Below are 12897 nucleotides of genomic sequence, written 5' to 3' on the forward strand. Positions count from 1 at the left end.
TAAAATAGAAACAACCCTTTGATAATCAATTCCTGACCTTAATTTTAACTGAGACGCTTTAACAGCTTTAACTATATATTCCGCAAAATACATTCCACGTGAGCGAAAGAATAAGATTGCAGATACAAGCGGCTGAAGTGAGTTTCTTCCGTAGGGTGGCTGTACTCACCCTAAGAGATAGGATGAAGAACTCGGGCATCCGGAAGGGGCTCAGAGCACAGCGACCGACATTGAGAGGAGCCAGTAAGGTGGCTCGGGTATCTAGTCCAGATGCCACCCTGGTGAGGTGTTCCGGGCATGCCCAGCCGGGAGGAGGCCCCGGGGAAGACCTAGGTCACGCTGGAGGGATTATGTCTCAAAGATGGCCTGGGAATGCCTTGGTGTTCTCCCGATGGAACTGGAAGAGGTGGCCAGAAACCGGGAAGTCTGGGCCTACCTACTGAGACTGCTGCCCCCGTGACCCGGACCTGGATAAGTGGAAGAAAATGGATGGATAAATGGCCATTACACGTACCAAAGGGTAAAATACAAGTTTGGCACGGCAATATAGTACAATAACCTTGACAGTGTACGAGAACCGATGCAAAATTTGGGCGAAAACCTTCGATAAAATCAGAATCATACAAAAATGGGGGACTTTGAATACTGTCTTTTACAGTATTTTTCAGAAATTGTGTGCAAATACAAATTAAAGACTTTGATACTGGTTATTACATCACAACACATTATTAGCAATAGAAAGCCAAAAAAACCCAACAACCGCCCCCACCCCCCACCACCAAACACATTATGGCCCTCAAAAGAATTGTATTAGAGTGATTGGATTGAACACTTACTTTCTTTGACTTTTGATTTTGCTGTTAATTAAATTTGCACAATGGTGCACAATAAAATGAAGCAAAAAAAAATTATAGCTGCAAAAACACCCCAGATCTTTCAAATCTCCTGACTGTGAGGTCAACATGCTAACCACTAGGCCACTGTGGGGCATTGTGGAATTGTGACTTAATTATATGATATAAATATAGTATAGTATAGCAATTTTAATCATGAACTTATCGAATATAACACACAGCATTAAAATAACACGCAAAGCATTCACAAACATTTACAGGGGAAGGCACCTTTAAGCTCCAACACTGCTATGTGATTGTTCCCAGCTAGTCACATGACAGGGCAGCCTGCCGCAGTCTTCATGAAAGTGCCGCCATGCAATCCACTGCGTGAACTGCGTAAGCAGTTGCTCCCCCTCTTTTGTGATTTGAAAGATAATGCGTAGAAAGCATTGGTGAATGAGTTGTCTGCGTGTCGCTTGACGTAAAATACGCGGAAATGTTTTCTTTTTTTTTTTTTTGGTACCGAGCGGAGAGGAGATGCACACGGCACTCGAGTGAGGTAACTACATAAAAACGCATTTTCTCTTCATACACTCCCACAACATGGACCCGAGCTGCCTTCCTCACGCTCTGGCTACAATTCAGCACTTGTTGAACGTTGACTTTAAATCACATATGTTAAAGACTGTCCTCGTCGATGTCTCTTATTGTATGCCCATGTCCTGTATGTCGTCAGCTAGCTAGTGTTAGCTTGTTGAAGTATTACATTGTTTTTGGAAGCTGTCGTTTACCAGTGCTAGCAGGATGCTAACAATGTAATCAGAGAGGCGGGTTGATTTAGCTATTTTCGGTGTAGGCTTAAATTGGCCATTGTAGTTGTTAATCACACTGCATGTGCCGAAAGATTTCCATCGTGTGTTTTATCCTCACCGCGTGCCGGATGGAACATACGGATAGGTTGTGTAGATGCGTAATCACAGTGATTCAACTTTGGCAATTTAGTTCATGTCCTCTTGGGAAGCTTTAAATGGGGACTGTGTGAGTTCGCCGTCACGGCACAGGCACATGCTCGGCCACTTCAAAGCAACGTTAATGTATGTTAATGACAGAGAAGGCGTAAATCGTCATTCAGACTTTAGCCATCCGTTTTCTGTACCGTCTGTTATCAGGTGCGTTGGAAATTTTTATATATTAACAGTTGGTCTTCATAGAAACTACTCATCCCACCCTCTGAATGAATATAGAATGTATCTGTGGTACACCAATGCACAAACACTGCACTATTACTACTAAACAATATGTTAAAAGATAAATGAAATAGTTTTCAAGAACTATTTTTTATGAAGTCCCATGCCCAAGCATTTTACATTGCATTCTGTGTAAGTGGCAATGGTGCATTTGCAATTAATATTGGTCTGTAATTGTAATGGATGCTGTTGGAGAGAGTAGTAATGACATTTTATGTGTGTGAGTGCGTTCAGATGGGGGAGGGACCCACAGCAGCACCCACTGCTGCTTGAGAAGGGCAATACTTTGCTGTCAGGGTCTCTGTTCGAAAGCCCATGATTTTTTACTTGTTTATGTCTTTGTTTCACTGGCAGTTTTTTTTTTGTCAAGCATTAAAATTTTGCACTTTGTTCGGCAGTCTTTGAACGCAGCAGTTATGCTGTGAGTAGAGGTGTCACCTGGCACCCCGGCATAATAACATGCCGTACACACATGTACTGAGCTACACATACCGTCACATAACATGACTGAGGTCGCGTCGCATGCAATTACATTACTAATGGCCACTTGTCACATTGCACAAGAACAACAGCGTTGATGTCAACCAAACCTACCACAACCATGTCAGGTAATATTTTCCAATAATAATAATACTTTGCATTTATAAATATAGTGAATTATAAACCAAAACAATGTAATGTCATTCTGGCATGTGTATAAGTATGCAATGTTCATTTTGATCTTGAGCTGCCTCCTCATCTCCACTTTGGAAATCATCACATGCCTATCCAGAGCAGCGGCCACCATCAAGGCTGGTTTGTTTTGTAGCATCATGTAAATAGATCTGGTGACATTGCAAAGCTTCTTGGCGACTTGCGACAAATCTAGTGACTTTCTTGTGTCGTCTGAGAGTTTTCTGGTGTTTGGGCTCTTAAAAGCGAAAGCACATATTGTAGAGGAGTTTCTGTTCTCACTGAGCAACAGGGGGTGCTGCTGAGAGGTCCGCCTGGCCCAAGGCAGTCACAAGCCGCCAGTGCACAGTCCGCTTCCGCGGCGCACTGAGAGCATAGTGGAGCTCTACGCATCCATGAATCACGCATGCGTGAGAGGCGATGCCGCCGGGGTGGATCTCATCCTGTTTCACAGAGTGGTATCTAAAACGTAAAAGTTTCTTAATCTTCATTAAATTACTACTCATTACACTCAAGCCTCATTCGGGCTCCGTCACTTACCTGTCAGTGTGCCACAACATGTGATGGAAGAACGCTGTGTGATAAATGAAACAAGCAGTCCTAACTGCAAGATAAAAGGTGGTAGGCGCTGGCCAAGATAAAATTTTAAAATTACTTTATTTTGATGAAGTGATGGCCCATTTTAAATTAGCAAACCAAGGATCAAGTTTATTTGTGGTTCTAAACGTAATTAAGGTGTTTTTAGTCACTTTTTTGTCTCTCCTATGAGGTTATGCTTTTTTTCCTACAGCATCGTTACGTCATTACGTCATTTGCAAATAATATACAAATAGCCAATGATGTCATCTGGTGGCTTCTAGGACAGTCAGTAGCTGCTTTTCTTACTGTGGAGTTGGCAAATGTGGTTACATGACAGAGACAGCTGTCTCTGCAGTGATGTGCCGCTTTGGAGTTGTGTTTTGTTGGGCTGTCATTCATTCATTCATTCATTCATTCATTCATTCATTCATTTATTTATTTATTTATTTATTTATTTACACTTGCCTGCTTCTGCCCTTTGCAATATTTACAGAACATGAGGTGGTTCTCAGACTCTCACCAAGAGAAGAGTTTGATCCAATCTGATTTAAACTTCTAAACTTTGCTAGCACTGTCTGTAACACTAGTGCTAACGCTAGCTGTTGCCATCTCTTCTCATCTCAGTTGTCCCAGATTTCGCATTTCCTCTCACATTTCTCTCACCAATTTCCTCTCCCTCCTTGGTTGCACTTTGAAAATACGAGTCCATTTTCATTTTTCACAGGAGAATCACTCCAGTATCTAACTGATAACATAGCCTAGTTAGTTGCGTCACCGAGTGTAGCTTGTGTGGAACTGAGACGTCATCACACATCAACGTGTGTATGGACTTTTTTTCAGGAGCAAAATTCAAATGAAAGGGTTGAAAAACGTACTCACACATGTGCTCCCTTTTGATTTTTTTCTACTCGCACAATCTATTTCTAGGCGCATATGCGAGTGAAATGCTTGCACTGTACAGCCCAGCACATGGCAGTATATTGAGGCCGGGAAAATTTTGTTAATTTTAATTTATTGTATGATTAATTTATTTATCATCCCATTGCCCATGAATCATTTTTTTTTCTGAATGAGAAATCCTGCCACGTTTTAATCTCACAAGATGTTGTGACACCCCTCTGTCCCATACATTGCAAAGCTTATATTGTTTACTCACTCACTGGCTTCTGTTATACAAATTTACTGTGCTACAGCATATTTATAGAAAATACTTTTTATATCATGTCAGGATAAGACAAACACAAGTTGCTACGTTACTAGAAAATGAAAAGTGGGTCTATTTAGTCTGAATAAGCACTCAATTGGATACTTGGAAGCATGTCAGTTGTTTTATATATTAGGGCGGCAATTAATGTTTATTGTCTTAGTGTTTTAATCTGAAGCTTGTTTTGATCAATCGAGTAATCGGATAGGCTCGAGATGGACCAAATCAATATGTACCAAACACGGTTAGTGGATTGGTTCGCGAAATATCAGAAAAGAGGCAGAACTGTTTTCCAAAGTCAAAGTTAAAAACAAGATAATCACACATTTTGTTTTACTTAAAACATACAAATAATGGGGGTCTGCTTTAATGAAGGACTAAGGAAATAAAAAAAATACAAACACACCATTACATACATTCTCCCCATTGCCAATACATAATAGTCTGCTGGACCTTTAGACAGTGCCAGACTGGCGAACTAATGTTATGGTAAGCTAGCTAACAGCTTCCACCTTGGCGTGCTTCCCTCCAGCAAAACAAGTGTATTGTGTTTTTTATGCGCTCTCTCTCAATCACACACACGCTTTTATTATCACGGGACTGTTTTGACTGTTGACATTATGAGCAGCCTTCTTTCAAGTAATTCACAGACATGTCGGGAGGTACTACGCGCTAGCAGAGCTGGCGCTAATGTTTACTCGGCTCTTAGGTTATTCTGCTGCTCACTGTAACGCAAGTAGTTGTGAGATGTAGAGCACTGGGATGTTTATTACAATTTCGAGAGTGTTTTCTGCGTTTACCTTGACATGTGTGTTTGCTGTCAGTTTTCCACACGAGAAAACTTGTGTGCGTGTGTATGAGTGTTTGGAGACAATGTCCGCTTCAGATTATCTTTGCCACTAACATGTGCTGTGGCCTGTTTAACCAATCAGATGGCGCCGTGGGTGGAGCAATGCTGGAGACAGCAGTGGAAGGAGTGAGAAAGAGATGCAGCTGCATCTGAGCCGAAATATCCCAGTTTTAAATTGATTTCTTGATATCGGCCTGTCAGATTCAGGCCGATACGGATACACGTGAAAATTCCAAATTGACCACTAGTTTCTTCTTTTGTCGAATTGAGTTATAAAATGGCCTCACAGTTTCGAAAATGCATGAATCATCATAGCTTTCTTTCTCTTGAATAATGTGTACACACATCTCCCAAATCTCATGTCTATTATGAATGAATCAATTCGTAATATGTTAATTGCTACCTGTAAAGCGAACCTTGACATCAGAGTATTCATGCTTCACCCCTCATTATTGTTACCAGTTGATAAAAAGAAAACTTCACATTGTGTTTTTTTTCGCTGACATGAAGGTTTACATAATATTCAGGCACAGCATAATGGATTACTCTCACAAAAAAAGGTCCAATTATGCAAAATGCCGATTTTTGTCCTTGGTTGGTCATAAAAGAGCTTATTGGGGGAAAAAAAAACTGACCACATGAATGAAATCCCAGATTACAGACACTGGTTCTGAAGAAATCGCCAATGATTTTATACAAAAAGAATTATATACTGCAGATTATGGTAATCTGATTATCACTATAGTTAACTCCACTTTATTTAGCTGTGTGCTGCTGGAGAGGGGGCAGCACGGACAGGAGCAGGATCAATAGACTGATCAGGAGAGCAAGCTCTGTCCTGGACGGTCCTCTGGACTCCGTGGAGGAAGTGGGGGAGAGAAGGATGTTGGCTAAGATGACATCCATCATGGACAACACCTCTCACCTGCTACATGACACTGTAGGTTCCCTTAGCAGCTCCTTCAGCAGCAGACTGTTACACCCACGGTGTAAGAAGGAGAGGTTCCGCAGGTCATTCATACCGACCGCTGTCAGGCTCTACAACACCTGAGGGAATGAGGGACCAATGCGTGTACTATTGTCGTCCACTAGACGTAACTACTTGACAAGGTGTAAATAAGTCGTGTGGTCAGTTCGTGCTAATTGTCTGTCACGAATTGTGTGCGTAATTTATGTGCAAACAGTGCGCAAACTAGCCTTTACACTCTTCCGGTGTGCGATAAATACATAAATAAATGACACGTGTTGCCACGTCAAATTGTGGGACAATGCGGAGGCAAATTGCGTGCAAGTGTAAATGCCGCTTTACTCCTCACTTGCACCACCACTCCGTGTGTGCACTCACCACGGGCCCCGCCTCCACCCACTGGGAGCAAGAGACTGAACGACTGACAGGAGGGTTCGTGCACTCCTCTTCTCATCCAGCCTGTTTTTTTTTTTTTTTTGGGGGGGGGAGAAGGCAAGCACACGCATGCACATGCCAATATATCGAGGCTGGCAAAATTGAGTTTGTTTTTATGTATTGTGCGGTTAATTGATTTATTGATTATTGTGTCAGGCCTAAGGTGGTCACATCATGCACTGTTTAATCAGGTTGTTACTTGACACATTTGCTTTGACTGGTCAACTTTGGTCACACATTTGGTCTATGAAACTAGTATGAACACACCCTGCTTCACATCACAATCAGTTGTAGTCTCCTCCTGCCTGGTGCGCCTGCAGTTTTTTGCACAGTTTGGATCAAAGACAGCGTTGAGTTCAAACAAACAAAAAAAAAAACCTTGTTTCATCAAGCTTTGTAGCAGACCCATCAATATGGTATGTGTCGGCATATATACTGTAAATAGTGGCAGTTAGTCCACTCATTCCTTTCAATTATTGTATGATTTTTGCAAAGCAGACGGAAAAATCAATGATGCAGTTAAAACAGAATAAAAACTGTGTTTTGGACTGTTGCCCACCAATTACAAGAGACAGCGGCGGCTACTGTTCATCATAAATACAATCAACACAACAGAGGCAGTGCATTCTGCACATTTAAGCCCAAAATCTTGGATTTGTACAACATTAACATGAGGTAATTTGCTCTGCTCAGTCTTGATATACAAACCCCACACAATCTCAAGTCGTTATATGATTGTTTGGTTTGTCAACTAAACTGTTAGCAAGCTGTGTTATCAAACCTTATTTGCAGCTTCCACATACCAATGCTACTTTATTATTGCAAAGTTAGTACAGTTTCCAATATAGCTTAAGAATATTATGTTGGAACATTATGAATCTTAGAATGCTTTCAGTGCAGTTTTACGTATTCAATTTTTATTTCAATATTGCTTTTGTCCAAAGTACGGAAGTACAGAAGATCCCAAGAAGCTTGACCATTGCAAATACTCTTGTGAGCTTGGCTTGACGCATTTACATGTGATGATGTGGTTTTCATGGGTCAAGTATGTTAATTTTGTTTTACAAATGAACTCTTTTACTATTCATATCTATTGCTGAGGATATCATTGCATGCTGTAAAATGTCAAAGAAGTAAAAGCTGTAGCTGTTGGCCAATGAACAATTGCACTCAAACGTTCATGGGAATGAATGTCAGACATTTTGATCTTGGAATATGCAGTTGTTCAGAGGTGGCTCCAAAAGACGTTGCCAACTTGTGGTCAATCTACAGTAGTTCTTCTTGAATCTTCATTGACCTTCTTGGACGTTCCCATTGTTCTAATGAGAAGTTAATATATCATATCTTTTAAACAGGGCTTGACCTTGTTAAAAGATATGCTGGAAACTTCAGTGCCACTTATAAGATAAGACTTAGATGACTGTACGTAGGTGGTGATATTGTTGTGATCGCAGTATGATGGTGATAAGACATTTCTTAAAAGATCCTGAGGGTTATGGGACAAAAAAGGCAAGTGGTAAAAATCACCTGCTAAACGCGTATGTCAACTGTCTAGCCAATAAAATGTGTTCCTAAACTATGTGCAATGTTACGGAATATTAACAAATGTGCGTGAATTTGTCACCTGATCAATAGTGAAGTGCCTCCCGAGACATGTGAGCTTGTGTAGTAGACGGAACATACTATTGGTTAAGAGAATGGTAAATACGCTAAGCCTAAAGATACAGTATACTGTCCATGGCGTGACCAAAAAAAGGGTAAACACCTGGATTTAACTAAGCAAATAGGTAAGAGTCTCCTATCGGAGTGATATGTTTCAGTTGGCAACAAGTCATTTAACCCTGAATTAAGCAGTCAGTAGCTTCTCATTTAATTTCCTTTATAACTATGTAGAAAGATATTTTGGAAAAGATGTTTATCTGTTTCAGAAGGATCAAATTATTGCATGACAAAACATCTAAGGAGATTGCTTACACTACTCTAATTGGGTTAAAAACTGTCCAACACATTGTTAAAAAGCGGGGGGGAAATTTGCACAGTGGCCCAAATATTCCATCAATACAAGAGCTTCGTGAAAAATTAATGCAACTCTGGACAGAAATAAATGTAGCATTGCAGAAGCTGGTGGAAATGATGCCACAGTGAATACGTGCTGTAATCAAAGTTAAGTGATCCAACAAAATATTAGTGCCTGTCCTTTGTTTTGGCCAAGCAGTGTAGTTTAAGGCCTAAAATCTTGATTGCATATACATTGCAGCTTATTGCGATAATGATATGCATAATGATATATTCTTTGGCATATAAATTATAATAGAACCATTTAAAAACCAGTTACAGATTACAAAGTCTCTCCCTTTGACTGCTGACAGTGTCAGTCAACTTACTGTGTCAATTTCAGTTTTCAGATGTGTAGTTACTCTGTGCAATGTTGTATTATTCTCTGTCTATACTCTAGTCTCTGTTGTAACGCAGTACCAGCTAGACTTTTGTTATGTGTATTAAGCACTTACTCTTTATTTTTGCTACCGTACATTCAGGCTTTTGTACTGATGAGCGTGTCTTCTCTGTCTTAGCTATTCCTCAACAGCTTTTAGTGATAATGATACTTGCAAGTATAGTTTATTTGCCAGAGGTAAGGTTTATTATTTGAGAGGTGTGGCACATATTTTTGCCGCGCTAGCTGCAGTGCTACATTACCTAGACAACTTGTTGCAGCTTGTCACCCTAAATTTTGCAGGACACAGCTAGGTTGCGTCATCAATAGGGGATGTGTTAAGATTTCTTAAACTGTCTCAGAATAATAAACAAATAAATGAATTACAAATTAAGATGAACTGGATAATTTTGCCTCCAAGCAGGCAGGAAAAGGGTTCACTCAGTACATTGGTTTCACCACCTAGAAGCTTCATACAACAGGCGTCCCATCGAATGTCTTGGACAGATTGAGACCTCTTGTCAGTCTTACAGTCGCTTTATAATCTCTTTGCAAAAGAGTGGTCCCTTGTGAGGAGCAGTGCAAGCCAGCGTAACATAAATTAGGAGGACAAAAGATGATTGTAAAGCCCAATGCCACAGCTCTCGTGTGGTAATCAGCAAGGAGTCCATCTGCACAAATGAGCCAGTATGCCGAATTTGTTCAAAAATGGCGGCAACATAAAAGGCAACAAAACAAACTTTCCCACCTCATACACAACTTACCCAGTTTTCCCGTCTGGGGGGGGGGAACTACACACCAACAATCAACACTTCACTGAGACGGAACAGCGCAAAAATGATGTGCGTTCACAGAGAGTGTAGTTTAATACATTGCAAAAGAAGTGCTGCTCTTTAATACAGTTGAAAATCCAGCATTTCAAGAAGTGCTTCAAACATTTAATAGACAGTACGAATTGCTTGTGATAAAATACATGGCACAAATGGCACTTTGAGTAAAAGATGACGCATTAAAGGAAATATTGCATTATCATGATACATTATTATTATATACATGTATTATCCTAACAGTGGTTGATTTGGTCTCCAAAAATGTTGACAATAATATAGTTCAGCGTCAATTAGTGGGACAATAAACATTTCAAAACGCATCTGAATTGTTTTGTGACTCCACTACATAAAGTTTGTCCAGTCATATTTTTTCATTGTACCTTTAAAAAAAAAAAAAAAAAAAATCAAATTGAGTCTTGTCTCGTGTATCTTCCCATCTCGTGAGTTGGTTGATATAATTATATATATATATATATATATATATATATATATATATAATAATTTGTATCGATTCTAGCGTACATCCATTATATCGCCCATTCAGAGTATCAACTATTGAATATCACAGAAATTAAGCTTGGACATCAGTGTTTCCGATACTTTAATTTATTTGTGGCAGCCCACCACTATTAAATTTGAGCTTCCACAAATTATTTTGGCGTTTCCTGTTCGGTGATGGTATGCATCATAACTCTGCTTCAAATTCCCACGTGGTACAAGCAGGGATGCTCCGACCAGTGTTTTATGCTGCCGATTCCAATATCGATAATCCGGGACAGAAATCAGCCGATACCGATCACATGGATCAATTCATGTATTTAATTAATGGATAGATTACATTTTTAAATGTATTTATAATGAGTGCTATTGGCCAGGGGTGCCGTATAAACGGGAAAAGTCAGGACTTTTTTTTTTTTTTTAAGTGCTACCCCCAGCAGGTATTTTTTGTGGCATGTGTTAGCAGCTAGGTTCTACACGGCAGACATGATTGTTGAAGGATGTAGGAGGAGACACTGCCAAAGATGATAGTTAGGTCAAAGCTGCGGGCTGCAATAGTGTTAGTCACAGGTGATCGGCTTTTGTGATCGGCGTTGATGGTGTTTTATCGGCATATGGCGATCACACGATATTTTAACAGAAGCTGCCTGATACTGATTGATTGATTGATTGATTGATTAACTACTAGTTAACTTCCACTCTCTACTGCAATTTTTGTCGCAAACACCTAAAAATACACTGTAACTTTTATCTTTGGGGAAAAACTAAGGCCTCAACAAAGGCTTGCAAAATTCTTTGGGGGTACGGTATAGTGTGTACGGTAGATGAAATAGATTTCGGTGAGGGAATCTCTTTCCCAAACTGAGGTCCAATTTGTTCTGGAGAAACTTGGTATGCCACTGGACCGAAAGTTCCCTACCGAAAAATCTGTTTATGAATACATATACAGTACCTTTACACCTCTTGTTTTAATGCAACATATTATCATCTGGGTTATTTTAGAGACATTTTTCCACCTTTCCCCAGTAAAGGTTGTTTTTGCTGACTGCCTAAATAGCTGGTAAACATCATCCAGCCTGGTGCGTTCATTTTATTTCACACACTATCTGTAGTCTGTCACATATAACAACATTCCCACACTTTCCTGCCAGCACCACACACACAGTGTGCTTGTATGTTCCAGTTTATTAAAGTCTGTTTGATCAAACTACTGCAGTGTAATATGACTGCCCTGTAACAAAGATTCCCTTGAGGAGGATTTTGTTCAATATTTTGTTCATTTTAAATCTCAAGACAATTTTTTTATTAGAATTATAGTTGAGCAATCATTAAATTCTTCACAAAGTGAACTGTGAACTGGTCACGTTATGTTCTAGCTTCCGTGGCTTCATTAACAATAATAATAATAATAATACCACCTATATTTTATTGATACGTGCCCTTCAAAGCACCCAAGGACACATTACAGCAAAGTTAAAAGCAGCAAATAAAATAAAGAATACAGTTATATAAAACAATGGCCAATTAGAAATATAATGTAGTATACTATAAAAAAACAAACAATAAATGCAGTTAAACAGAATATGCCAGTTTGAAAAGGTGAGTTTTGACAAGTGAAATTGTGAATGGAATCAATGTGGAGTTCCAAAGGCAGGGGACACAACGCCTGAAGGCAGACCTTCAGATCAGATCAGAGTGGACAATTAGGTGACTAGAAGAAGAGGAGCGCAGTGTGCAGGGTGGTTCGCTGATTGGGATAAATTGCCAAATTTAAGAACAAAGGTTTTAGAGGGCTTTGGAAATTAGAACAGAGTCTTAAAGTTGATGCGGTAATGAACCAGGAGCCAGTGGAAATGTTGGTTAGTGAACGGTGTCGTGGGGAAGGTGCGGTTAGTGGCATTCTGGACAAGCTTAAGTTTGCAGAGCGATTTATGTGAAAGGCTGAGTAGAAGGGAGTTACAGTAATCAATGCAGGAGGTGATGAGAAAGTGAACAAGAACAGCAGTAGTATTTGGTATGAGGGATGGGATGATAAATCCAAAATATGACCTTTGGAGTGAGTGGGGAAATTGAAATGAAATCTCTGGTGAGCAGGTGACATGAATTGTAAATTGTGTAAAATCTTGTAGCATAATTATGTTGGGCAGAGTGCATAAATGACTGAAAAAAGTGACCAGTTAATTTATAAGAGTTTTGTTCAGTTTAGAAGGACAAACAGTGGCCAAGGCGATGGTCAAAAGTCTGTGTTTGTTGGGCCGAATAAGACTGCTGCTGTTCAGGCTGTCAATCACAGCTGCGCATGCCTGTCGCTAGTTCTGTGTCACAAAAGAGATGCTATGGTGGTT

At 39.9% G+C, this 12897-nt stretch overlaps 1 protein-coding gene across 3 annotated transcripts in view; it reads left to right on the forward strand.

The window, feature by feature from the left end:
• The first annotated feature begins 1179 nt into the window (after positions 1–1179).
• The window catches only part of slc39a10 (solute carrier family 39 member 10), a 41269-nt gene continuing 29551 nt past the window's right edge, over positions 1180–12897 (forward strand). For 2 of the 3 annotated variants that reach the window (XM_054786963.1, XM_054786959.1), the window contains exon 1: positions 1180–1395. The gene's annotated coding sequence lies outside the window, so the exon portion shown is untranslated. Of the gene's footprint in view, positions 1396–2303; positions 2692–12897 lie in introns of those variants that run through there. The other variant, XM_054786962.1, reaches the window with a different exon arrangement.

Source organism: Dunckerocampus dactyliophorus, chromosome 9 (genome assembly GCF_027744805.1).
Source record: "Dunckerocampus dactyliophorus isolate RoL2022-P2 chromosome 9, RoL_Ddac_1.1, whole genome shotgun sequence".
Classification (NCBI taxonomy): Eukaryota; Metazoa; Chordata; class Actinopteri; order Syngnathiformes; family Syngnathidae; genus Dunckerocampus; species Dunckerocampus dactyliophorus.